The sequence below is a fragment of the Siniperca chuatsi genome, linkage group LG22 (assembly GCF_020085105.1).
Source record: "Siniperca chuatsi isolate FFG_IHB_CAS linkage group LG22, ASM2008510v1, whole genome shotgun sequence".
Lineage (NCBI taxonomy): Eukaryota > Metazoa > Chordata > Actinopteri > Centrarchiformes > Sinipercidae > Siniperca > Siniperca chuatsi.
The window spans coordinates 5,878,053-5,902,722 of record NC_058063.1 but is presented as its reverse complement, the minus strand read 5'-3'; the positions used below and the strand labels follow the sequence as shown (position 1 = coordinate 5,902,722).

General features: G+C 39.8%; 1 long non-coding RNA gene across 1 annotated transcript; it reads left to right on the top strand.

The window, feature by feature from the left end:
* Nucleotides 1–1,232: 1,232 nt before the first annotated feature.
* On the top strand, nucleotides 1,233–2,510 carry LOC122869787. The gene is made up of 3 exons (XR_006376413.1): nucleotides 1,233–1,293; nucleotides 1,486–1,714; nucleotides 2,474–2,510. It is a non-coding gene; the product is annotated as an uncharacterized LOC122869787 (long non-coding RNA).
* The last annotated feature ends 22,160 nt before the right edge of the window (nucleotides 2,511–24,670 follow it).

The following is a 24,670-nucleotide window of genomic DNA, read 5'->3' as shown; positions in this document are numbered from 1 at the left end:
GCGTTTGAGGTGTGTGTGTAAGTGTGTATATGTATGTGTAAAGGTACCGCCCGGAAGTATTTTCCTCACTGTTAATTCTTATGTTAAGGTTTTGTTTCAACTATGCTCATCATTTCTCAACAAAAAAAACCCCACTAAAGTATCCTTGATAATTCAACAGGCCTACAATAGGTTATTGTTACAGCCATCAGTTTTAATGATTTCTCCTTCATGAGAATGAAAGTTTTTTTTTTGTCCTATTCTTTTCTATTGGTCTGCGTCCACATCACGTGACTGCCAAGTTTCTTTTGTGAAAACCAAAATGGTGGACATTTATTTTATTCTCAGTAAAAAATCCTGTAATTTAATATAGTTTCTGCATTAAAATTTATTTTAATAACATCTTTTTCCATAATCTTTGTTCACTGAATGTATATGATCCTTAGTTTTGTTAGTTATTACAAAAATTCTCTCAGGTCTCAGAGCGTTGCTGTGGTGGTTGCTATAGACGCTGCTATGCGCACGTAATGTTGTGGGTGGGCTCGGCGCGATCCATTCCTGTTTTAGGCTGTCTGCCATCAGTGGGCTTCATTCCATTTCAAATTTCTGCCGGTCTGCTGTAACCTGAATCCACTATCTTTGTTGAGAAAAAGCGTTTTATAGCCTGTGATTGTAAAATGTGAAGTTGCTGTGTAAGATATGTCAGTATGAAGATTCTTCATGGCTCCTGCTTTGAAATACTGACCTTTGAACTTTGACCTTGGTGCATGTTTGAAGGCTTTTAATCCAGCAACAAAAGAGGCAACAGACATGGGACCAACTGTCATAGAGAGCTCTTGACTTCAGCTATCATGTGAGTATAGTGATCAACCTGGGATCATTGTCAAATAAGATAAATGTCATTGATCCCACACCGGGGAAATTCGCTTGTTTACAGCAGCTCAAGTTTCAACACGTACAGGAAAAAGACTGAAAAATACACTTAAAATACAAACAAAATAGAAATAGAGAATAGAATATAAGAGCTATGAACACTATATACACCTGTCGTTTATACAGATATATGTAATGGATAATTGCACAGAATACTTACACAGATATTGTAATACACACATCAATTATTACATTAATACTATTTTAAAATTCTACGTGGAATTTGCATTGTGCTCCCCCCCCTCAAAACCTCTCTCTCTCTCTCAAAAGCTAACACGGCAGCGGTGGATGGCCTCCCACCATTGAGTCTGGTTCTGTCCAAGGTTTCTGCCTATTGAAAGGAGGTTTTTTCTTGCCACTGTCGCCAAATGCTTGCTGATGGTGAGATTTGTTGGGTCTCTGTAAATAATATTATAAAGAGTATACAGTCTATAGGAAAAGTGCAATGAATGTTATGAATTGGTGCTATATAAATCAAATTGAACTGAATTGAATCAATCAACACTGAATCAAATCAAATCTCCTCCTAATACTCCTAATGGTGGACCTGTTGGATTTTGTTTTTGTCCAAAGAAGCGCAGACAGTTTTTTAACTGTTAATGATCTAGAGAAGATTTCTGCAGAGCCTGATCCTAGTGAAAGAGAGAGAGATTCCACCTGGATGTCTGATGTTGTGACAGCTCGGACAGAAGTGTGTGATGGAGGTGGTGCTGCTGACTATCCTGTCTTGAGTGTCTGTGTGGGCAGAGGTGAAGATCATATTTGACAGACACACTGTCTACTGGAACAGCTCCAACCCCAAGTGAGTTTTAGTACGAGATGGCATGAATCTTTTATTGAACAAGTGTCACAAGTGTCGCAAATTCGGATCGCTGCCGGTATGAATAGTTTTAATGCAAAATAATTCCAGGCAAGTGCTTGGCATTTTCATGCTGTTTATTCGTCACGCCCCCGGTGTGTAAAGGCCTTAATCATAACCCTTTGTAACATGTTTCTCCCAGCACTGCATGTTACAACTTAAAATCTTGAAATCAGTGCATATAATAATTAAAACAAGAACAACAACCATTCATAAGGACACACCAACAAACAAACAAAATGCAAAACATTTACAGAATAACATATCTATAGAATATAGGTAGCTATTGGGCTAAATAATGCACTTTCTCCAGTAAGACTGCATTATGCTGACTGCATTTCACATCCTCTCATAGCCTCACCTATTTTCTGTTTTCTGATCTTCACCTTGCATTGGTGATTTGTAACTAATGTGCATAAGATGTTATTTGTGTCCCTGCCTGGGGCGACCAATGCTCTCTGCCCAAACAGCACACTGCCTAGTCAACTAAGTAAATAAATGGGACAAGAAGAGCAAATGAATAAGGAGATGGATGTTCCCTTCTTGGAGACACAGAGGCCTAATATGGACTAATTAAGGAACACATCAGGCGTGACCCCTTACTGAGAATGGAGGGTCGATGGAGTGTCTGGGAAGCCCATGCAATATCAAGTCAATTGCTCACAGGCCCAAAGATCTCATCAGCTTCTTTTCTCTTTACAGAAAGAAGGAGATGGGAGAGGCAATGAGAGAAAGACAGACAGAAAAGGGCGGAGAAAGGTAACTGACAGCTGATGTTTTAAAAACAGAATAGGTCTTTATCATCATTCGCCCTCTCAGTGCTCTATCTCATCAGCTTGGTGCTAATCTGAAAAGGAGCCACTTAAGAATGAACTGTTGTTGTAATACCTTCAATCGATGGATGACCATTATCGCTGTGGTGAAATGGCACGGGGGGGGGGGGGGCAGACCAGAGGAAAAACCACAGTAGATAAAATTAGTCTCTAACCCTTTCCCTCTCGCCTATCTTTAACTCTCTCTGGTGTTAGCCCCTGATCTGTGAGGTGGGGGGGGGGGGGTAATCGCCAGAGCACTCCCAGCGCCAGCTGTGATTTGATTTGTGGCAGAGGGCAGCCAATTACAACCATTGCGTCACTTTGTGCAAGATGGTTACTGCCTGCAAGGGGAGAGAGGGAGGGAATGAAGGAGAGAAGGCAAATAAATTGTGAGGAAGGACAGGAAGAATGGATGGAGAGTGTGAAGACGCAGAAAGAGAGGGAGAAGGAAGAGCTGACAAAGAGTTTAGAGCGAGAAAGAAAGAAGTGTAGGAGATGACAAAGAGTGAAGGAGAGAGGGCAGAAATGAGGGTAAGAGAGAAATGAGATTATGTAAATGATAATTCAGTGTTTTTTACAACTTGGGGCTTATTTTTGAAATTTTACCAATAATCTCTATTGTTTTGCAACCCTCTGGAGGCACACATAGATCCATAAAATCTTCTGCAGTGGCTGGGTAAGAATAATTTGTACAAACAGACAACAAGTACCTACACACCATTCCTCAGGTAAACCATGAGGGAGACCATTGGTTGTCAAAACATTGTTATGCCCATGTGGAATAAAGGAAGAATTGGGTAATGTTGTACTTACCAAAGTAATTGCTGAGATGTGGGAACATTTAGACGCTTAAACTGAAAGTGAGCAGACCCACAATGTCCCAACCAATAGAGACTAAAGTGGCTATAATCAATGTTTTTATATTAACAATGGATCACATGACTATGAAAAGTTTCGTTCAAAGTGACAAACCCACAGAGAATTATCATTCAACTCTGCAGTTCCTCTCAGCTCTATGGAGCTTTATGGCATCTTTCAGCTCATTGTTTTGGTTTTCCGGCTGCAACTTGACTGTTTTGGTTCACTCTTAAAGCATTGTTTTAAGCCGCAGCAGACATCTGTTTTCAACTTAAAAGTTATAAAAACCCACTGTACACAACCTGTCCAGCACCAAACAGCAGGCAGACATAGTAAGCAACTAGCTAGTGAACATAATGGAGCATTTAGCAGCTTAAGAGCAAGATGTTTCCCTCAGGAGTTGGTGGAGGCCAAAACAGAGCTAAAAGGAAAGTGAAAATTGGACTTACGCTCATCAGCTGGGCAGACACTCCAAATGAATGCTAATGTTGCTTTGTATCTGCTGAATGTGTAAATAAGCAACTGTTTGGTAACAAGCTCGTCATATCAATTTAAAAGAATACCTCTTGGATCATCCTCCCATTCCTAGCGTGTAGGAGAAACTACAGTGGCCACTAAACTCACAAAAAAATGTGAAAGGCCCACTTTAGGGCCAGTGTTTGGTTTGTCAATCTGCAGAAACATGGCGGTGCAACATAGCGGCCTCCATGGAAAGGAGATATGTAGATAAAAACGGCTTATTCTAAGGTAATGAAAACACAACTATTCTTAATTTCAGGCGATCATATACTAATGAAAACATACTTTAAATATTATATTCCATTTCTGCCAATAGCTCCTCCTAAATGTTACATATTGGACCTTTAATGCAAGTTTAAATTTACAATCATTGAATATATAATAAATAAATATTCCTATGATATTCCTACATCATCAGTATAACATTTATACCTAATGATTTTATCCACATTTGTCTTAGCTTTAATATCATATAGTATGTTCTACTGTTCTGTGACTCAACAATGGGTTTATGACATTTTTATTTTATATCAGCCAATATCAGTATCTGTCACAGACACGCCAGGCTCCACCGTCAGCCATTCTCAGCGCACTCCCTCACCAGAATACTAATCACACACACCTGCTCCCCATCAGCACCTCATCACAACTGGGATAAAGCACACCACTCACCTCGGTCAGTTGTCCAGTCCTGTTAATGGCAAAAGGACTCTACATGGGAATCTCCATGACTTCTCTGTTCTACTCCGGCGTGTTACTTCTCTACTCTACTCCAGTGTTTCTTCTCCATTCTACTCCAGCGTGTTTTCCCCGTCTCCGTGCATCATCACCTGTGTGGGAGTTACCAACCCTCCTTGTGTGTTCACTCAGTCACCGAACATCTACCCATCCACTATCTACTAACCAGTAAGACAAAGGACAGTATCTGTGGACATTATTCATCCGATTAAGAAACCATAACCTAACCTCTTACCTGCATACTGTGTTTGCTGTAATCCAATAAACCACCATCTGTTTCCATACCGGTGTCTCCTGCCTCTCTGTCTGTAACAGTATCAGTGTCAGCCATAATATAATAATATTATACAGACTATGTGTATGTGCAGAGAGCCTCTCCAGATAATGGGGATAGCTGACAGAATATTCATAACAAACCCACATCTACATTGCCACACCCAGACCAGCACAAACAGGAGAACACACACAGCCACAGTAGCCATTACCACCAAACTAGATCAATATGGGGAATGGGGTTCTTAGTAAAATAGGAGAGTAATGTGATGGGCAGTTGTATCAGAAAACCACACAAGACATATAAATAAACAAATAGGGGTTTACTGTTCACTTTCAAGAAGATACTGAGACAGCACAGCGTTGCGCTTCTACAAGTGAATTCACCCACACTGACATCCAATACAGCACGTATTGCTTCAGCCTGAAATATGCCAGCAAACATTTCAAAAGATATCAACAACTTACTTGTGACCCCATCGAAAATGAGGGAGATCACTGCAAAATGCAGCGCCCCAGATTCCTATTTCCTACCATTAAGTTAATTTCCTTTCCATACTTCCTTCATTAGCGCCCATGTTAAGCTCTGCAGAATTGCTAATAAGTTAATTGAGGGCTTCTTAAGACTTTGTAGGTGACATTGAGCGGGAGATTGACTTCACTATGTGCAGGAATGAGCTTTGCATAATATTTAATGGCCACTCATGCTCCACATAGTGTAGCTGTAGCGACTTCTGGGCTCATACTATCACATACACACTGATATAGAATCACACACACCAACACACGCACAGTTTCCTGCTATGAGTACGGTGTCAGCATTAATTAAACACGTTGTCTCCCACTAGGGAAGAAGCTGTCTGTGTGTGTGGTTGTGTGTGTTTGCGATCAGCCACCTTCTGTCTCATGGGCTGAGCAGAGGGTTTAAGTATGAAATCAACTATTTCTGAGTTGGGACACATACACACACACACGCACACACACGTGTATGTTTGTACGTGTGGGCAGACAGGTTGACAGTGCATGCAGAGACTCAGAGAGAAAGTCAGTCAGGCAGGCAGAAGCTGTATTGGGACTTCCCATTGAGGCCAAAGGTTTCCTGCCTCTCTCGTTGTCTCTTTGCCTCTCTCTTCTCCCCCCAGAGGCTGTGTGTAGACAGAAGAGACCTCCATACACACACTCATACACACATGGTTGTCTGAGTACTTGAAGAAATACACTGTAAAGTGAAAGATTGAAAGGGAAGTCTAGTATGGTAATTCTGTCTCTTGAGTTTCTGTTTAGCTCTGGTTATGTGTGTGTGTGTGTGTGTATGTGTGTGTGTGCATGCTTTCTGGGTATCTGCAGGACAGCTTGATTAGCTAGCTGTCTGATGTCAGAATTGCCCACAACAGATCAACCTTGAACAACCTTTCCGTACACTTGATAAGGTCCAGTTACCTCCAAAAGCTGTTATCTCATTGACTCATTCACTGCATTGAAGAAACTGAGCAGAGAGACGTTACAATGGTTTGGGTTTAAAAAACAGTATAGTATACTACATTGGTGAAAAAGAACATGTATTCATGTAATAATTTATACCTAAGCACAATTCAGGGTACTTGTAATTTACCTGACTATTTTGTATTTTATGCAGCCTTGTGTTTCTGCTACATCACATTTTAGAGGGAAAATTCACAGCTTTAGTTTACAAGTTGCTTTGCAGATTTTGTTTATACATACAAAACACACGATCAGATGATGAAATACAATGCATTGTTATATATTAGCGTAGCTATTAGTATAGCTCCAGAGAGCTGAACTTGCCTTCCACTAGTTCGGAGTGGAAACATTACTTGCCCAAATAAGATGGATTTTTAGCTCTGCTTTAAGAGTTATGGTATAGCTTGGTTACACCGTAGCTGACATCTGGTCTGTGGCGACTCAGGAGATACCATGTGGAGACAGCAAGGACAGTGATTGGTCGGCATGTGCTGCTTGTGTTTCCTGGTGGAAATTGTTGATGTGAAAAAGAAAAAAGAATAAAAAATAATAATAATAAAAGAATCTAAATGTTACGATGGGGAATATAATTAAAGCATGATAGGGCCTAATCATGTAATACATCTGTCTAGTGTGGTGGTGGTGGTGCTATCAATGGGTGAAATACAATGCTGAACTATAAATCAAAACCTATGGCATAGGTATCTATGGCAGGACTGCTGTTAAGTATAAATCCAGCTTTAGGGTAGAAAGACAAGTGATGAGCTAGGTGGAGCTGCTGGCTCCCATGCCTCTTCTATGAGAAGCAACAAGTTCCTCGTGAGGAACACAGTGGAATAGCCAGCACTGAGAAATGGGCAGTGGAAAATTGTGGTGTGGTTATCAATCACACCTGCTATTAGTTGTATATTTAGAGTAAATAAATGAAAATGGCAGTATTTTATCCCTGAAATAACACTTCTACCACATGCAGCTCCCGCACCGATCAGTGTCATTATTTATATCATGAGTTGATGCAGCAACAACACTGGAAACAAGCAGGAAACTGCATTTACAACGACAGTAGGATTGATCTGCTCACAGGTGGCCGAGTGTGGGCGGTTCCTGGTGGCCTTGTTACATTCGTTGTGTGTCTACTTTTAGGTCAGACTATCGATAAGACGTCATCAAACCGCATTGCTTATACTGTTAATATAATTCTTTATATACGTATATGAATGTGTTAACAGCATTTTGCATTTTTGCCTAATGAGTACTTTCTAATTTAATACATTAATTACTGTATATTGTTTTGAAAGTATTTCTTTACTTTTTATACAAAGTAAAGTTTTAAATGCAGGACCTTTCATTGTAGTGTAGTATTTTTACATTGTGACATTGCTTTAGTAAAGGATCTGAGTACTTCCTCTCTGGTATATTAAAAACAATACTACTATTGCTATCAGGCAGGCATCTCTGGCACAGAAATCAGAGCAGTAATTTGAAGGGATAAGACCCAATTTGTATGAATTTGTTCAAGTTGGAAATTAATCTCCTTGTGCTTGAGGTCTTGTTAAACCCTGAGTGAGAGAAGGAACATGAATTTGAAATGCTTTTGAAATACAGAGGGGTTGCTCCATTTTGCTAAATGAAAATTAGAAAGCCTTGCAAATCAATTCACAACTATTTTAGTGAAATCACTTCAGTGCTGCATTTTAACTCTTCTTTTCAGGAAATATGGCTGGAGTGTGACAGTTTATTTTATCCTGAAGCGCCATATATTTCCAACAAGGGTACTATGTGTACATGAGGCAAAGATTCATGTGCGTGGAGTAATGAAGAAAGAGCACACAATGCAGGATTACCAATTCCATGCACAGCTGGAATGCCTATTGTGAATGATACCTGCTGCACATACAGTGATTTTGTTAAGTGAATCTCTGCTTTCTTCTGCAAGAGCAATCTCTGCTGGGCTGTCATGCTTGACAAGTAGTTACTGAGCAAAAGATTGAAAGTGACAAAGAAGAGATTGGACGAAGAGGCTTGTGAAAGGAAAGGAAGGGAGTGAGGGCCAGGGGTGGCACCACGGGAGGGCAGGGGGGCAGGGGAGGGCCACGGCCCCCCTCGCATGTCACATATGCATAATAATAGTACTGTATGTATAATAGTCTCCTATCTGATATTTTACATTAGGTATTCATTTAAATCAATAATGTATATTTTTCACAATAGTTCATGTTAAAGAAAATAACAAATGCATTGCCAGCCAGCTGATTTTGATCATCCGTCAAGCTTTTGGTGTGCCACCCCAAGACTTTCAGTGTCCCCAATCTGGCCACCCCTATGACATATTTCTGGAGGTGCCACTGGTAAGGACGAGAGACATGGCAGAAGGAAAAGTGAGATGGCGAGGCCAGGGGATGAATGAGGGGAGTATGAGAGGATGACAGAGAAGGCAAAGAAAGAAGCTGTGGACCTAATGGGAAGCACAGACAGAGATGGAGAGATGAATTTGATTGAATAAACAAGGAGTGCTGGTCTGACAGAGACAGCAGAGCCAAAGTGAGAGACTGCCCTGGGATGCAAAAGATGTGGTGGAAGGAGAGGAGCTCAGCTTTACTGCTTGCTATTCCAGGTGTCATCTTTTCCAGTCGCTGCTGATTAGTGCCTGAACATGTCTCCTGGGGAGAAAATTAAATATTGATCTATTTTTCTCTCTTCTTTCTAACCCCATCGTCTTTTTTTACTTGGCTTCTTTTTTATACTACTGATGGGATTTCAAATGTGACTGGCCAGGGGTATGTGTTAGGGAGCTTTCACATATGACACGAAAACCCCCAGTGCCCTTAAGTCCATTCATCCAATGGTTTGTGCTTTTTACTGCATTCTATCCAGTGCAGTGAAAGCTGCTGCAACGTGCATGCCTGCAAGAGCATAGCCACATTCTCTTTGTGTGTCTAATAAGAATGAGGCATCCAGGAGACCAAAATGAGACAATTTAAGTACTTCCTTTACAAAGACAAATCTGTAAATTCATATGTATTTGACCAATGTACAAATTTACAGAACATTACTTGCAGTTTTGTTGCAACTTCAAATTTAAAATAAAATATATCAGAATATGTGGTGAGTGTGGAGAACTGCACTTCTTTTTTGAAAGGCTGCACAGACACTAGATCCATTTTGATGATTCATGATAAGTTTCAAAACTGGTGCTGCATATATGACCTTCAAGTGTTGTTTGCAGGGGTAAACAGCTAGCTTGGTTCTATTCTAAGGCAACAAAATCCACCTATCAGCAGCTCTAAAGCTCACTAATGAACAAGTTATATTATTTTTTGTGCAATAATGACATAATAGAATAGAAATAATGCAGAAAATAAGGCATGTAACACCCCATAAAATAGTGAATTGGTATTTTTACAATTAGATTTTTGAATGAATTAAACAAACAAGATAGAGATTTTGTTACCTTTGGACAGAGCCAGCTTTATGCTAAGATAAGCTAACCAGCTGCCGGCTCCAGCTACTTTACTTCAGTATTTACTGAATCAATCTCAACATGTAACTCTCAGCATGAAATGTCAAGGCTATTCCTTTGATGGAAAGGAAAAGGCAGAAGCAAAAATTTGTGAGTGCCTTCCCTACTGTATTATTTGTGTTTCAGTGCATTCAATGGATCTTTGCTCTTGGCTGGTAGCACCCTAAAGGACTTCAAGAGATTTAATTTGAGAGCTTGTTCATTCCTTTGTATTGTGTTGAAATAATATGTGGTCTGCAGGACACAAGTTGACTTGTGCCAGCCTTTAAAGCAGTTATAATTGATTTTTGGCCACTGCGGAGTATCATAACAAGCTGTAAACACAAGATTGACATTATCATCTTATAAAGTTGATGTGGTGAATATCTTAGCAAGCAGTTTCTTTCCTTCTTACACAACCAACAGATACAGAGCCTAATAAGTGTCTGGATTAGTGTTTGGAGTTGGGTCTCTGGGCACCTGACAAATGTCCAAGTCCAATATTCATTCCCCTTTTAGATCTGTTTTTCTCTTCACCAACTCTTGAGGGAAATATGTAGCACAGCTAAGCTCTCCACTATGTTTACCAGCTAGTTGTTAACTTTGTCTGTTTGGCGGTGCCAGGCAGAGGGTTAATCAGTTTTTTTTTTTTTTTTTGCTGAAAACAGCTGCCTGCTGCTGCTGATATTACACTGATGAGAGCGGTGAGAGTGAACTAAAACAAAAAAGTTGCGGCCCAAAACAATGAGCTGAATGCTCAAAATGCTCCATAGAGCTGAGGGTACACCTAGAGGCTGGTGATAATTCTCTGTTGGTTCATCATTATAGTCATTTGACCAATGGTTAATATAAAAATGTAAAAATATTGATTTGTAATATGCAATAATCTTATGGTCTGTTCAATCCTGTAACAGATAATCAATTTCAGCTTGCTAATCTCTCAGTGGGAACCCACATTTCTTTTGTGGGTTCAACTGGGGCCTGAATGTACTGTGAATAAGAGAATTTGTTTAATTGGTCTGGAACAAGTGTGACAAAGGGGAACCATGACACTAGTTAGTGAGTGCTGTGCATGTGTGTCATTTGAATCACTGAGTGCAGACATCTCTCTATGGTAAGACCATTCCACTGCCATTACTTCTGAAAGTACACTGAGAAGGACATACGAAGACCACATGACCAGAAGGTGTATCACATATAAAAGACAAAATAGTAAAACTATTAAAATCCTTCACGCCCACTGCAGCCTCCTACCCTCTCAGGTGGTGTCATAAATCCTCCTACTCCACCTGAGTCCTCTGGGTGGCATAAAAAGAACAGCCGCGCATGTAAATCCTCTCCTTTATACCCCTTTTACCTCCTTCCCCACCCCCCCTGTGTCCTGTTCTTCTCTGCAGAGCACTGGCTTTCAGTGTGACGGCCTCAGCTGTGAGGGCCCAGAGTGGTTGTGACAGGCCAGGATAGCAGCCGTTCCCTGCTGTCTGGGAGGATTAGCTCTCCTTCTTCAGGATGACTGGGGATGCCTCCTGGCCCCCATACCTTGCATCTATAGGGTCCTTTAAACATATCAGGGCAGATTGGGCCACTACGGACTTTGTACAACATGATGAGCAATGGAAATGATGCACTGATGATGATAAATATTTTAAAGTTTGTTTATTTTAAAAATTTATGATTAATCGCAATTTACTTTGTCAGCCATATGAGAATGGTATTCAGTCCCAAAATGTACCTAGAGGTTCTACATCTACTTGTTTTAACTGAAATAAAGTACCACACTAATGTGGGACATTAGTGTAATTACTGTACACAAACAAGACTATTGCCAGGAAGACTAGCAGCCTCTTCCACTCTCCACAATGCATTGTACCAATGTTTCCAATCTCTGCTGGTCTATCATGCTGGACACGTAGTTACTGAGCAAAAGATTGAAAGTGACAAAGAAGAGATTGGGCGAAGAGGCTTGTGAAAGAGAAGGCGCCTCCTTAGACAGTGGCGGGAAAAATTAAACCTAGACATCGTCAGGGGCACAGACTGTTTGCCCCCCTCCTCTCTGTAAGACGCTACAGGACTCGCCGTTCCAGGACCAGCAGGCTCAGGCTACCTGCACTGCCTACTGTAACTGCTGCTCACGTTCATACTGTATATATCCTAGCGTATTCATTAAACACTGTTCCTGCTGTTAATACTGTTCATACTGGATATATCCTAGCATATTCATATCTACCCCTTAGTGTTTATTTTTATTTAAGTCTATATATATGTACATCAGTGGCAGCTGGTGACTCAAAGAATTGGGGAGGACAGGAGGAAAACCAACCCACAGCGCCATGTTATTTTACACCAGTTGCTGCTTATCTCTACTTTCTTATGTTCAACAAAAATTTAAGCAGTAAAACAATGGCTTATAAGATTTCTTAAAAACAACATAATTTTATTCAATCAGACTATTTATCAAGGGTGTGAGATGTAACAAGAAGCAGGCCAGTGTTCAACACCTGTGAAGGAAAGTGTGGTAACTGATGATGACCATTTGTTGGTTGAATCCAAGCAGGGCTAATTTCTAATTAGACACACAAAGCTTACTTCCAAATCCAATATTTTATTGCGAACGATGCATTATCACAAGTTCAGGTTTTCCAGGTCATGTTTAAAGTAGTGTGTGGTTTCTATTAAGAAAAAATAAATATACATATAAGTAAACAGCTGGCAATTATCCTTTACAAAGTAGTTTAAACACACCAGCTCTATTTCTAGGCTGCAAAGGAAATATCAAAGTAATTATCACAACACCATTGATAAATACCTGATCCAGAGCAGGTGGCCGGTTAACATAACTAGCAAATGTAGCAACAATCCAACTTTCCCCTCTTGCCTGCCCTGCAGGTGTTGCTGTTGAGGAATTTTAATCAGAATTTAAAAAATGGATTTTTTCCTAAGAAGATAGAACAATTATTTTAGAAATGATACTGAGATTTGGCAATAGTTTATTTCAACCAATTACTCTTTTTTATATTTTGATCTCCCTCTCTGTCCATAGAGGCAGAGCAACCTCCTCTGCCTCTATGGACCAGCCTCCTTTGATGTACATACTCTGCACTTTTACTGCTTTTTGCACTTCTCGTTAGATGCTAAACTTCATTTCATTGTCTCAGTACGTGTGCAATGACAATAAAGTTGAATCTAACATACAGCAATCTAATCTAATGCTAATTTATGTTACTAATGTTCACTTTCTTACGGTTTTTTACTTTAATACCTTATTGTGTGTGTGTGTGTCGCCTCACCATATGAATATAGTCATCAACTTTCAAGTCATTATGTGATTCCAGTATGTACTGAAACAACAATCAATGCCAGAAAGAGAAACGGATTAAATTAATTACATTTTGAAGTTCTTTTTGTTTCCAAATAGGCCCATGAGTAATGGCTGTTATTTCATCTTAATATAAAATGGAATATGATTAGCAAAGCTCAGCAAGCTTAATCTCTAAAAATATTACCAGTGCTCTGTACCACTAAAATATTCAGTGCTGGTACGCACTTTGGCTGCCTGCCAAATCCCACATACAACAACCCGTCCTGATCGCATTTCCAACAATAAAACACATGTACTGACGTTAGGTCAACATAAACTACAGTTAGTTTTCTTAAAAACTGCTTAAAAATTGTTCCAATGTGTTTGTGCCCAGCACAGACCTGTGGGTTTTTAACCCGTGCTGGAGGGAACCTTGCTTCCTTTCCAAAACGGTTTAGTTACTGCTGGCTAACGTCAGCTTGCTACAGCTGACTGTCCGATATCGAGTGCTGTGGGTTTTTAGCAGGCAGTTGTTTCTTGCAAAAATTTCCCAACAAAAATGACAGACAAAATACGTTGTGATGTTTCACGATGTTCAGTTTTATTCCAACAACACAGCAGGCCAAACAAGCTATGCGACTTCCATGGGTTGTTCTGTAACTCTGGCATACCGTGATAACGGTACACATATTTACTTCCTAAACACACACAGTGCATGGAAGGGTGCATTTGATTTATTGTTACCGTTCTTTCATTCTTTTCATGACTTAACCACACACTTTATTGGTGTCATTTGCACGGGGCATGCCTGTGCAACTGTTCAACTGTTGACGATGAATGTTAGCAGTTGGGGTTAAGGGCCTTGCTCAAAGGCACCTCAGTGGTGGTAATGAGGGAGGGGAAAGCGCTGCTTTTAAAAAAATAAATGTAGTTGTAATTGTCTTCTAATTTAAAATAAAACAAATTGTTATGATTTTGAAAGTTTTGTCAATATTCACAAATTATTCTTAAAAGTGTTTCTAATTTCTTTCTACACCATACAGGCGTTAATATAGTGTGTTCAGAGATGCATGAAGCTGGGGGCGGGAGGAGAACAATATGAAGCAATGAAGTTTGATGGGGTTTGGTTGGGGTAGTAGTACCGGCAAGAACTTCAATCTACTTTCACCCCTGAATGTTACCAGATAAAGCAGTGAATGAAATCCACCTTTCAGCAGCTGAGAGGTTTTGGGAAGCACTGTGAAATAGTTTATGATTCCATATATCCAATATCATAGGCCTACTCTGTAGCATCAACCCCAAATATCACAGGAAAAGTAAAGTTTCACCTGGTGGTTCAGATAGTCAGGGGACAAGTTGCACTAGAAGGGAGGAGGGCAGCGGATGATTGGTGTTGATTCTTGCGTGGAGCTCTCTGGAGCTCTCGGGCATCCTCGGGTGCACTCGGTCCCATGTGGCGAATCGGCTTGAGTCGGCCTTCTCACTCTCTCCAGGCGGCAGGGTGGTAACCTCTCCATACACCACATGGCTGGCGGTGCTGGAGACACGACGGCAGACCACCAGGGTCTGAAGAGAAGCGTGGACTGCAGAACTGGAGGAGACACGTGCAGGAAAGGACAGAGGGAAAGAGAAGAGGGAGAAGAGTTTTTGTAGTCTTTTTGTAGAATAACAAAAGATCATCCTTTGACCTAAATGAGTAGGTTTAGTAGACAGTGTTTATTAAATGTCATAAATGGCAATCATGTTACAGTATCTGTTATTATGACAATACACATACATATGTCCCTATATATACAGTATATGTATACATATACCTATAACAGCAAATTAAATAGTAAAGTAAAATCAATACATGTCAGTATTTATTGTATTAGGCAAAGAAATGTGCATTCCCTGTCTGTCTTCTCCTCTGAGGGGGATGAAAAAAGGAGGGGGAACAAGCAGGCCAGAACAGGCACACATGGGGTGTGAGATTTGACATTCCAACTTGCATCCTCTTTTGGATTAGTGGATATGTGTAACAAATTCTGGTTAGTTAAGTTCCTGCATCAAAATGTTGAAATAAAACTTCACATTCTTCCTATAACATTAATGAAACATGGTATATCAACTAATGTATATTTGACTCTGAATTGCGAAGTTGGTTTCTTTTGTTACTTGTTCTCTGTATGGGTTATTGATGAAGTCCAGATATTATCCTGAGGGTGGATTAGTGAGGGTCATAAATTGGCCTATTGTCGCTTAACTCCGGAGGGGTCCATTTATGCCTCAGGAGACAATGACGACCGGATGTTTGGGGGAGAGTTCCTCTGAGTCCTCACAGAGCTTATTTTATGACCCTGAGGTGATGTGAACATGCTGTGTTTGGAGAGTTCAGCAGGTCTCTGTTGAAGATTTATAATTGTTCATCATCATCATCTTCATCCTGCACTGTCATTAATATTTATTTATGTTACTTACTGCTCAAGTCCCAGTGTTTAACAAGCTTCCTGTAGAGGATAAAGTGGCTTTAATTTGAATTGAATTCTATGTGGTTTTCTACAGAAAACAGTGCATGATTCATATGACAAAAAAACATCCCCTGCCTCCCTGCAATATACATTATTTTAAAAACCTCACTGCAATTTGCACTATTTGTGTTTTACTGCAAAACATGATTATTAATGCTTTCTTTGAGATCCATTGTTTAATTTCCAAATATTGCTTTGCAATGCATGATGTCTATTCCTTGTTGGTAATTTTAGACACATTTGAGTGAAATAATGAGATTTAATCACCGTTGCCACATTATAGGTGTCATTGGTTCAAGTTAATGCCTATAATATTTGTTGTGATGCTAATGAAGCGAGTGAACACACCAAAGTTCTGCTGTTGATGTTTGTAGCACCATCAACCATCAGGTGCCGACTCAGAGCTGCATGTGATGATGTTTTAAACAAGGCTTTTGAGCAACACTAAGGCATTACCTTAGTAGAATAACAGTGTAAATGAGTGGAGTGTTTGTCTGTTAACTTGCCCATTCATCTTCACTGTATAAGCAAATAAGCAATGTGTGTAATTATGCAGAGTCAATGGAGTATTTCAAAGTGTTAATTTTAATCTACCAAAAAAATGGACCAGCTGGTTTTGAAGTGGAAAGGAGCTGTATGAGTACTGTATGCTTTTCTCTCCTGTATGCCCCTTACAGCCATTAAGACTTATTGTCCCTGACATGGTAACTGTAAAGCAGGCACTTGCAAACCAATTCCCACTTTTTCCCCAATATCTCTTTTCCACATTGGTGAGCAATCACTATGAAAAAATGCCTGACCTTTGGTTTTATAGAGCATTTGCGATATGGAAAAAAAATGTCATAGTGTGATCCCACTAACTACCACGAGTATTGAAATAAAATCCAGCAGCCGTCAGAATCACTGGCCGCAAAAGGCCTTTATAGAACTTGGGTGTGTGAATTTATCCACAAGTTCAATTTGAGCTTTCACGCACCATAAATAGCCAAGAAGCCGACATTGTAAACTTGTGAGATTGAGGAAAAGACAGCTATTGCATTAAAAGGATGACCCTAGAACAGATGGGATGCTTTGCTCTGCTGACAAAGCCCAAGGCCCAAGACCAGACTCCATCATGATGACCACTCCACCGTGGATTCCACAAGAGAAATAGCAAGTAAATCTTGACTGGCTTAGATCCAAACATCCAATTATTCAGCATCAGGGAAAGCCTCTCCTCTTACCAGCCTGACTTTATTTGAAAAATTTGAACAGGGCAAACAGGAAATGTGCTTTCATTTCCAGAGGCAGCCAAGAGCCAAGATTGAACGCCATTTTAATGAGCTTTCCCAATGAGGTGCCACCTGTTTTATCCAGATAATTGGATGATTGGCCACCCTTAAACGACCCCTGCTTGGCAAGCAATCTTTCTTTCTTTCTTTCTCTCTCTCTGACAGATATGCACCCTACACCACTCTCAAGAATAACCATAACCAATGCATGTAGAAAGCATATTGCTATTGAAAAGACTCAACAGATGACAAGAAAACTGAAAGCAGACAGCAGACAAACCATTCAGCTTTTATGTACAGATATTAGCCTTGACTGCTACTGTAAACCTTTCCAGCACCATGCAAACAGCTCAGCTAGAGAACTTGGATGTTTTCACAACATCAAACATAAATCCTTTTCAATAATAATGCAAAAAAATGTAGTCTCTCTGGTTGCTTAACATACAGTATGTGGTTGCTATGGTTGTGGTACATCAGTTTATGTATGGTGTTGCTACCTTACCTACTTCATTTCATAATAGCACCATGCTGTACTTGGTCACAATTAGACAACATTTAGAAATGTCACAGCTCACTTTACTGTGTCATTATGAATACATTTGCTGTAGAGCAGACACTGGACTCCCTGCTGAGATGATTCTCATGATTATATCCATTTCAAAGTGCACTGTTCAACACCACAGACTATGATGAACTTGATCATTTCATCATTTCACGCTGCTTATATACATAAAGAAGACATAGGTATCTGATGCTCTGCCCATGGGTGCGAATGAAGCCAATTGCAACTTCCTGGAGGTGTATTGCATTTCAGTTTTGTCCAGCAGAGAGCAGCATAGACTTGCCAGTACTGAATGCAAATGCGCTCTCATTCGTTTTCATTAGGAGGTGCACTGGAGCCTTTTCTTCTTTGAGATGGAGACACATTGTTCTTGCTATAATGAAAAACAATCAAGTGTCCAATCAGCTTGGAGCCATAACAGACAGCCTTTCACATTAAAATATGGATCTTCTTGGCACTATTTTGTAAGCTAACACTAGCTAGCTAGGACAAATTAGCTTAGCTTTCAAAACTTGTGATTTGTAATAATGTGGCATGGGAAATTTGGTAACTTCATTTTACAAGTCTGCAAATTTCATGGTAAGTAGGTGATAATTAGCAAGTAACGTACTTGAAATTTCTTTGTAATTACCCCCAAATGACCCCAGAATTTATTGAAAATTACCACAACTTATTTAATTATTATATTCCACTATTTCCCAATAAACAGGTAATAAATAGCTGGTAATTTCTTCAATATATTTCCAGGAAAGTAATACGAAGTTAACTGATAGCCATTACAAACACTTTATTCCCAGATCTGCCGTTACCTAGTAAGTAGATGATAATTAGCAAGTAACTTCTTGAAATTACAACCAAATAATTGTATAATTATATTCTATTTCTCAATAAGCAGTTGATAATTGGCTGGTAATTTATTTTTATATAGTTCTACCAAGTTAATTGATGGGCATAATTAGGCTCACATGCAAAATATGGAGGAATTATATACCTTTGTAATTAAGCCTTCATTAGGCCTATCTTTACGGTGGCCCTAAGGGTCAAAACACAACGCGATTTCACAATCTTTTGTGAAATCTCGTTGTGTTTTGACCCTTAGGGCCACCGTAGTTGGTGCTGTTGCTTCTTTGGAGGCATTGCTGGAGTTACTTCTGACACCACATGTGAGAGTTGGCGAGTAGCCAGACACATGAAAGCAGAAAAATGGCCCCTGTGACTGATGTACAGTAAATTATTATATGTGACATTTTTACATTGTTAATACTGATGCATCAATGTGTAGCATTTATACTGTTGTAGCTGGTCGAGTTGCAGCTAGTTACTACTTTAACTACTTTAGTTAACTACTTTACTGTATATACTGTTTGTTTTCCCAACCTGGGGTGGAGCCACTTAAGTGTCACAAGATAAATCTGAGGGGTTGTGAGATAATCAGTGGGGTGGGAAAGAAGAAAAAAGTTCTGCTATACAAATTTTTATTTATTTTTTGGACTTTTCTGTGTTCTTTCATACAATGTTGCATAATTTTACCTCTTTAGACCTTGAATAGTTATTTAAATGAAACCACCGGAGAAGCTTAGAGGGGAAATCGCTCTTTGGTGGAACTGCTAACAGGTCATAGACATCTGAAATGTGACAAGAGAATGTACTAGATGCTGTTTATTTTTAAGGGGTCGCAAGCCAAAAAGGGTGGGAACCACTGGTTTAATCTTTAACAATGCAGTGTATTTCATAAACATATCATACTTTTTATGTAAAATCTTAATCTGAAAGGTAACCAGTTACTACAGCAGTTAAATATATGTGGTAGAGTAAAAAGTACAATATTTCCCACTGGAATGTAGTGGGGTAGAAATTTAAAGTAAGTAAAGTAAAATATGCTTGAGTAAATGTACGTAGTTACTTTCCACCATTGACAATAACTTCTGAGAATTAGTATTCATCAACAACAGCAAAAATTGTATGTATTATTTTTTGCCAAAGTGGTTAACATACTATGCTGAATACCACTGCTCATGAGTTCGTAATGCAGCCTGACTGAGACATTCATATTGAAGTGGATCTCAAATTAGGATCTGGAATCCAGAAGATCCCATGCAAAATGAAGAGTGACTTATTGTCACAGACACGCCAGGCTCCACCGTTAACCAATCACAGCGCACTCCCTCACCAGAGTACTAAGTACACACACCTGTTCCCCATCAGCACCTCATCACAGCAGATATAAAAGCACACCACTCACCTCAGTCAGTTGTCTGCTTTTGTTCTCACAAGGATGTAACATGCTGGTCTCCAGGAATTTGGAAGACTTACATGTTCTACTCCAGTGTGCTTTCCCTGTCTCTGTGCTTTAGCGTGTGTGTGAGTTTACCTCCATTCCTCTGGTGTTCAACCTGTCAACGATCATCTATCCATCCACGATCTGCAGACCAGTAAGACAAAGGACTGTATCTGTGTCCAGTATTCATTCCGTTAAGACTCCATCACCTACCCACTTACCTGCATTACTGTGTTTACCGTGCTGTTCTCCAATAAACTACCATCTGCTTCCATATCGGTGGCTCCTGCCCTTCTGTCCGTAACACTTATATTCACTCTCATGTAATTCAATGACTATTACTCCAACTATTGTATAGGAATAAGGTTTCATTCTAAACACAAAACTTTGTGGCACAAAATTCAATTTCAATTAAATTGTATTTATACATTATGCCAAATAATAACCTAAGTTACCTCAGGGCACTTGTCATATAGAACGGGTCTAGACCGTACTCTTAATAATATTATTTACAGAGACCCAACAATTCCCACCACAAGCAAGCACTTGGCTACAGTGGCAAGGAAAAACTCAGTTTTAACAGGCAGAAACCTTGAGCAAAACCAGGCTCTGGGGCCATCTGCCTCAACTGGTTGGGTTGAGGGAGAGATGGAGGAGAGAATGAAATAAAAGAAAAAGCTTGAAGAACTCTAAATGCAATTAAGAGACATTTTAATAATTTTCAAATTCCATTTGAAATTTGGCTCAAAATATTTGATAGTGTCATCCAGCCCATTGTGCTATATGGTAGTGAAGTATGTGGTCCACTCAAAAACACAAACAAATGCATGTAGAGCAGAATTAGGCAGATACCCACTGATAATTAACATTCAAAAGAGAGCACTCAAATTGAATCACTTTAAATCCAGCCCCCTAGACACTCTCCATTCCAAAGCCCTCCAAACCCAAGAGTTGAGCCCAGAAAAGAGTCCCCTATGTCAGTTGGTGCCCCCCCCACCAAACACACTCTGACCAGTCTCACAACAGCACTGCTTTCCAAACACCAATCAGAGTAAACCAAATTTTAACGCAATGCAAAGAAACCTGTTTGGAACATTGGAAAGAAGAAACTAAAAGCCAAAGTAGATTAGAATGTTATCTGGCCCTAAAAAGAGATTATTATTATTATTATTATTATTATTATTATTATCAGGAGGAAAGAAAACATACAGTAGCACAAGTTCACCATAGAGATCTAAAGTAATAGTAATGGTAATGGTAGTGGTAATAATATTAATATTATTATTATTATATATAATAGTAATAATAATGATAACAATATGACTCATTGTAGTAGCAGTTGTTGAGCAGGAATATGGGAGCAGTAGGTGGCAAATTGTATGAATATATATGTTGAGAATAACATTTCTCAACTACACTAAAGCATAAATAGAGATCAGGGTATGAGAGGTTGATATATTCGCCTTCAACTTAGCAACCTGTATTCAATTCCCAGTTCACGTGAGGAAGAATGTTTTTCCTTTATGTCCACTAAATATGACTCGTGTAGCTTTATCCCACTATGCTGAACATAGTGGCAATAGTAAAGAGAAGCAATTTCTTTTCTTGTTGTAGCTGATTTTGTAATAACTGACTCCAGTGGCTTCATATTAGCTTCTCTACTCACTCTCAGGCCTGATGTAAAGCATATGAACCATAGTGCACATCAATGCCAGTTTTGATTTCAGCTAGAATCTTACTTTTGCTGTTTTATTAACCGATATTTTTTATATTAACAGTGGATCACATGAATACTTGCATGTGAAAAGGGTCACTTGTAGTGATGACCCAACAGAAATTATTTGGAATAAAGACTCTGCAGTTCCCCTCAGCTCTACAGAGCTTTTTAGTAAATTTCAGCAAATTTTTTTGGCTTTATGGCCCGCAACTTTACTGTTTTGGTTCACTCTCACCATTGTCATAGCATTGTTTTTTGGCCGCAGTAGGCAGCTTGTTTTCAGCAAAAAAAGCTCTAAAAACCCTCTGTACGTTATACATAACTGGTGAAAATAGTGGATCATTTTGAAGCTAAACAGTCAGGTATTCTTCTCAGGAGACCAAAAAAAGAGTTAAAAGGGGAAGTGAATGGACTAACATTCACCATGAGGCCAGAAACGGGACTCCAACGGGGGTCAGATTTAACTGGGTAATTGAGTGCTTAATCCCATCAAAGACTGCTTCATGCCATCCGCTTCTCCCATAATCTGCCCATAATTACTCACTCCCAGCATCAGACACACACATGCACATACAAAGTTGTGCTTGTACAAATGTATAGAAACACACAAACCTGTTAAGCCTTAAAAACTGTTCATTTTAAGGTTATTGATGATGTTTCGTCCCCGTGGTAACTAAAATTAAACATTCATATATTTAATTTAGCCTTTTATGCACATTCCTGAATAAATGCAATAATTAGCACTCAACATGTGTGATATCATGTGACAAATGTGGTGTTATAGCTATAACAAGTTACAGTGGATCAGAGGAAAGCAGTTTTTCCTCATTAATATGCAAATATATGCATCAAGGCACTCCAAAATCTTATCAGATTATCTCCTGTGTAGGTGAACCTGTGTGTGCAAGTATAAAGTTTCTATCTATGATGACACGAGGTCTGCACTTTGTCTACCAGTATTTGCATGACTATAAAAACTCCAGATTAATATCTTCAGCCATTCGTTATAATAGAATTCAAGTCATGCACTTGTTATGACTTTGTCACACTCACACTGCACAGAGAAATCCATTAGTGTCTGTATTTGGTTTCAGGTTGTCCACAGAGATACCGTGCGTCTGTCACAATATGATACATATGCTACACAGTGTGCGAAACACACTCTTAACCTGTGTGTCAATGTAGTGAATCCCAGCGCTGACACATCTTTGATCAAGTTACGAAATGGCTCCAACAGGATAGTTGTCCCACATAAATCCTAAATGGTCCAGGTAAGCCAAGGAGGAGGAGGAGGAGAAGGCTGGCATGGCCAAAGGGGCTAGTGCTGATATGGTAAATACCAACGCTTTTATTCCTGAACACTCCCATCTGTCTGGCTCAGGGAGGGAAAATAAATACTGGTGGAGTGGAAGAGGGAGAGGGAGGGTGATGAGCCAGCAGGGCAGCAGATAGAGGTGCAGACTTGTGACTAGAGGCACCCTGTTTTAAATCTCAAGCCATTTTAGAAAAATTTGGTAAGGGAAGGTGAGTATGTAAAATCCTCTCTGCACCCTCAATTGAGCAAAGCATTTTATTCCCCAAACTGCTTCAGTATGCTGCTGGTGGCGAATAGTAAATGACTATAGTTGTTTTCTGCAGATCCCACATACAATAGCTATGTTTCCATTAAAATGTTGCACAGGTTTTTAAGCAAATGACATTAGCTATACCTTTTTTAGCCACGCTAGTGGTGTGGGATGGCAATTTTGGCCTGTCGCTCCACCACTTTGCTCCAGACTGAAAATCTCAACAACAAATGGATGGATTTCCGTGACATTTGGTACAGACCTTCATGGTGCTCACAGGATGTATCCCAATGAACTTGGTGATCCCCTGACTTTTCCTCTAGCTCCACCATGAGGTTGACATTTGTAGTTTTGACTGAAATGTCTACTGGATGGATTGTCATGAAATATGGTGAAGACATTCATGGTCCCGTCACCAAATGACTTCCCCGATTTTCCATTTAGCACCATCATCAGGTCACAATTTTTATTTTGTCCGATATGTTGGTTTGTGTCGAAATACCTGTAAAACTAATGACAGCCTCAGCTGTACTTTGTGGTTAGTGCTAATTAGTGTGGCCACAAAACAGTAGCACTCTCTGACAATACAGCACAAGTGTGAGCATGCTAACATGCTGAAATACATTGCATAGTAAACATTAAACCTGTTAAACATCTCAATGTTGTCATCGTGAGCACTAATGTTAGCATTTAGCTCAAAGCACCTCTGCAATTACTCTAAGTACAGCGTCACAGAGAAGCTAACATGGTGGCAGACTCTTAGTCTTGTTATCAATGAAGTTGTCTCCTCTTATACATGTAGACACAATGGTGTTTTTATCAACCACCATGTTGATTGAGAGAAGGGTGATGTGCAACAAGGGCCTCTGTCTGGACTCGAACTGGAGACTTTGCGGTTGCATTCACCCCTGACACCCACAGTGAAGTTAAGACCTGTAATGGTTAGGCGTATTCTAAAAATGTTGTTTCCATCACTTTTGATCACATCGTGACTATTTTATATACATCCTTTTCCACTGTGTTAAAACTTTTTTTCCCAATATTTTAGCATTTCTTTTTACATTTCTGGCATTTCTTCTATGCACAAATTGAAAATGTGCCTAAAAACTGGGGGAACAAAACTTAACTAATGTAGATGAGTGGGACAGGAGCTGCAGGAAGGGCCAAAACGACAAGATAAAAAGAGGACAGAATGACAAAAGTCCTGCCAAATATAAACACCCACCCACTGCATCAACCACACACATACACACAGTTACACACTCTCCATCAAACGGTGGAGGTTGGCCAACATGCACGGTGGCAAAGTTGACCTCTTGTCTTGCTCAGGTGTCTATCAGCTGAGACAGAGGGGGAGCTGGGGGAGGAGGTGAGAGGAACTGAGGGGGAGGAGAACGAGGAGGAGGGGAAGGAGGCAACAGACTGCCAGATTGCTGTGTGGCAGAGCAACTTGGCCTCTGGCACTGTCACCACCACCACCACTGCTGCTTCTGTTGTTGTTGCTGTCAGATGAT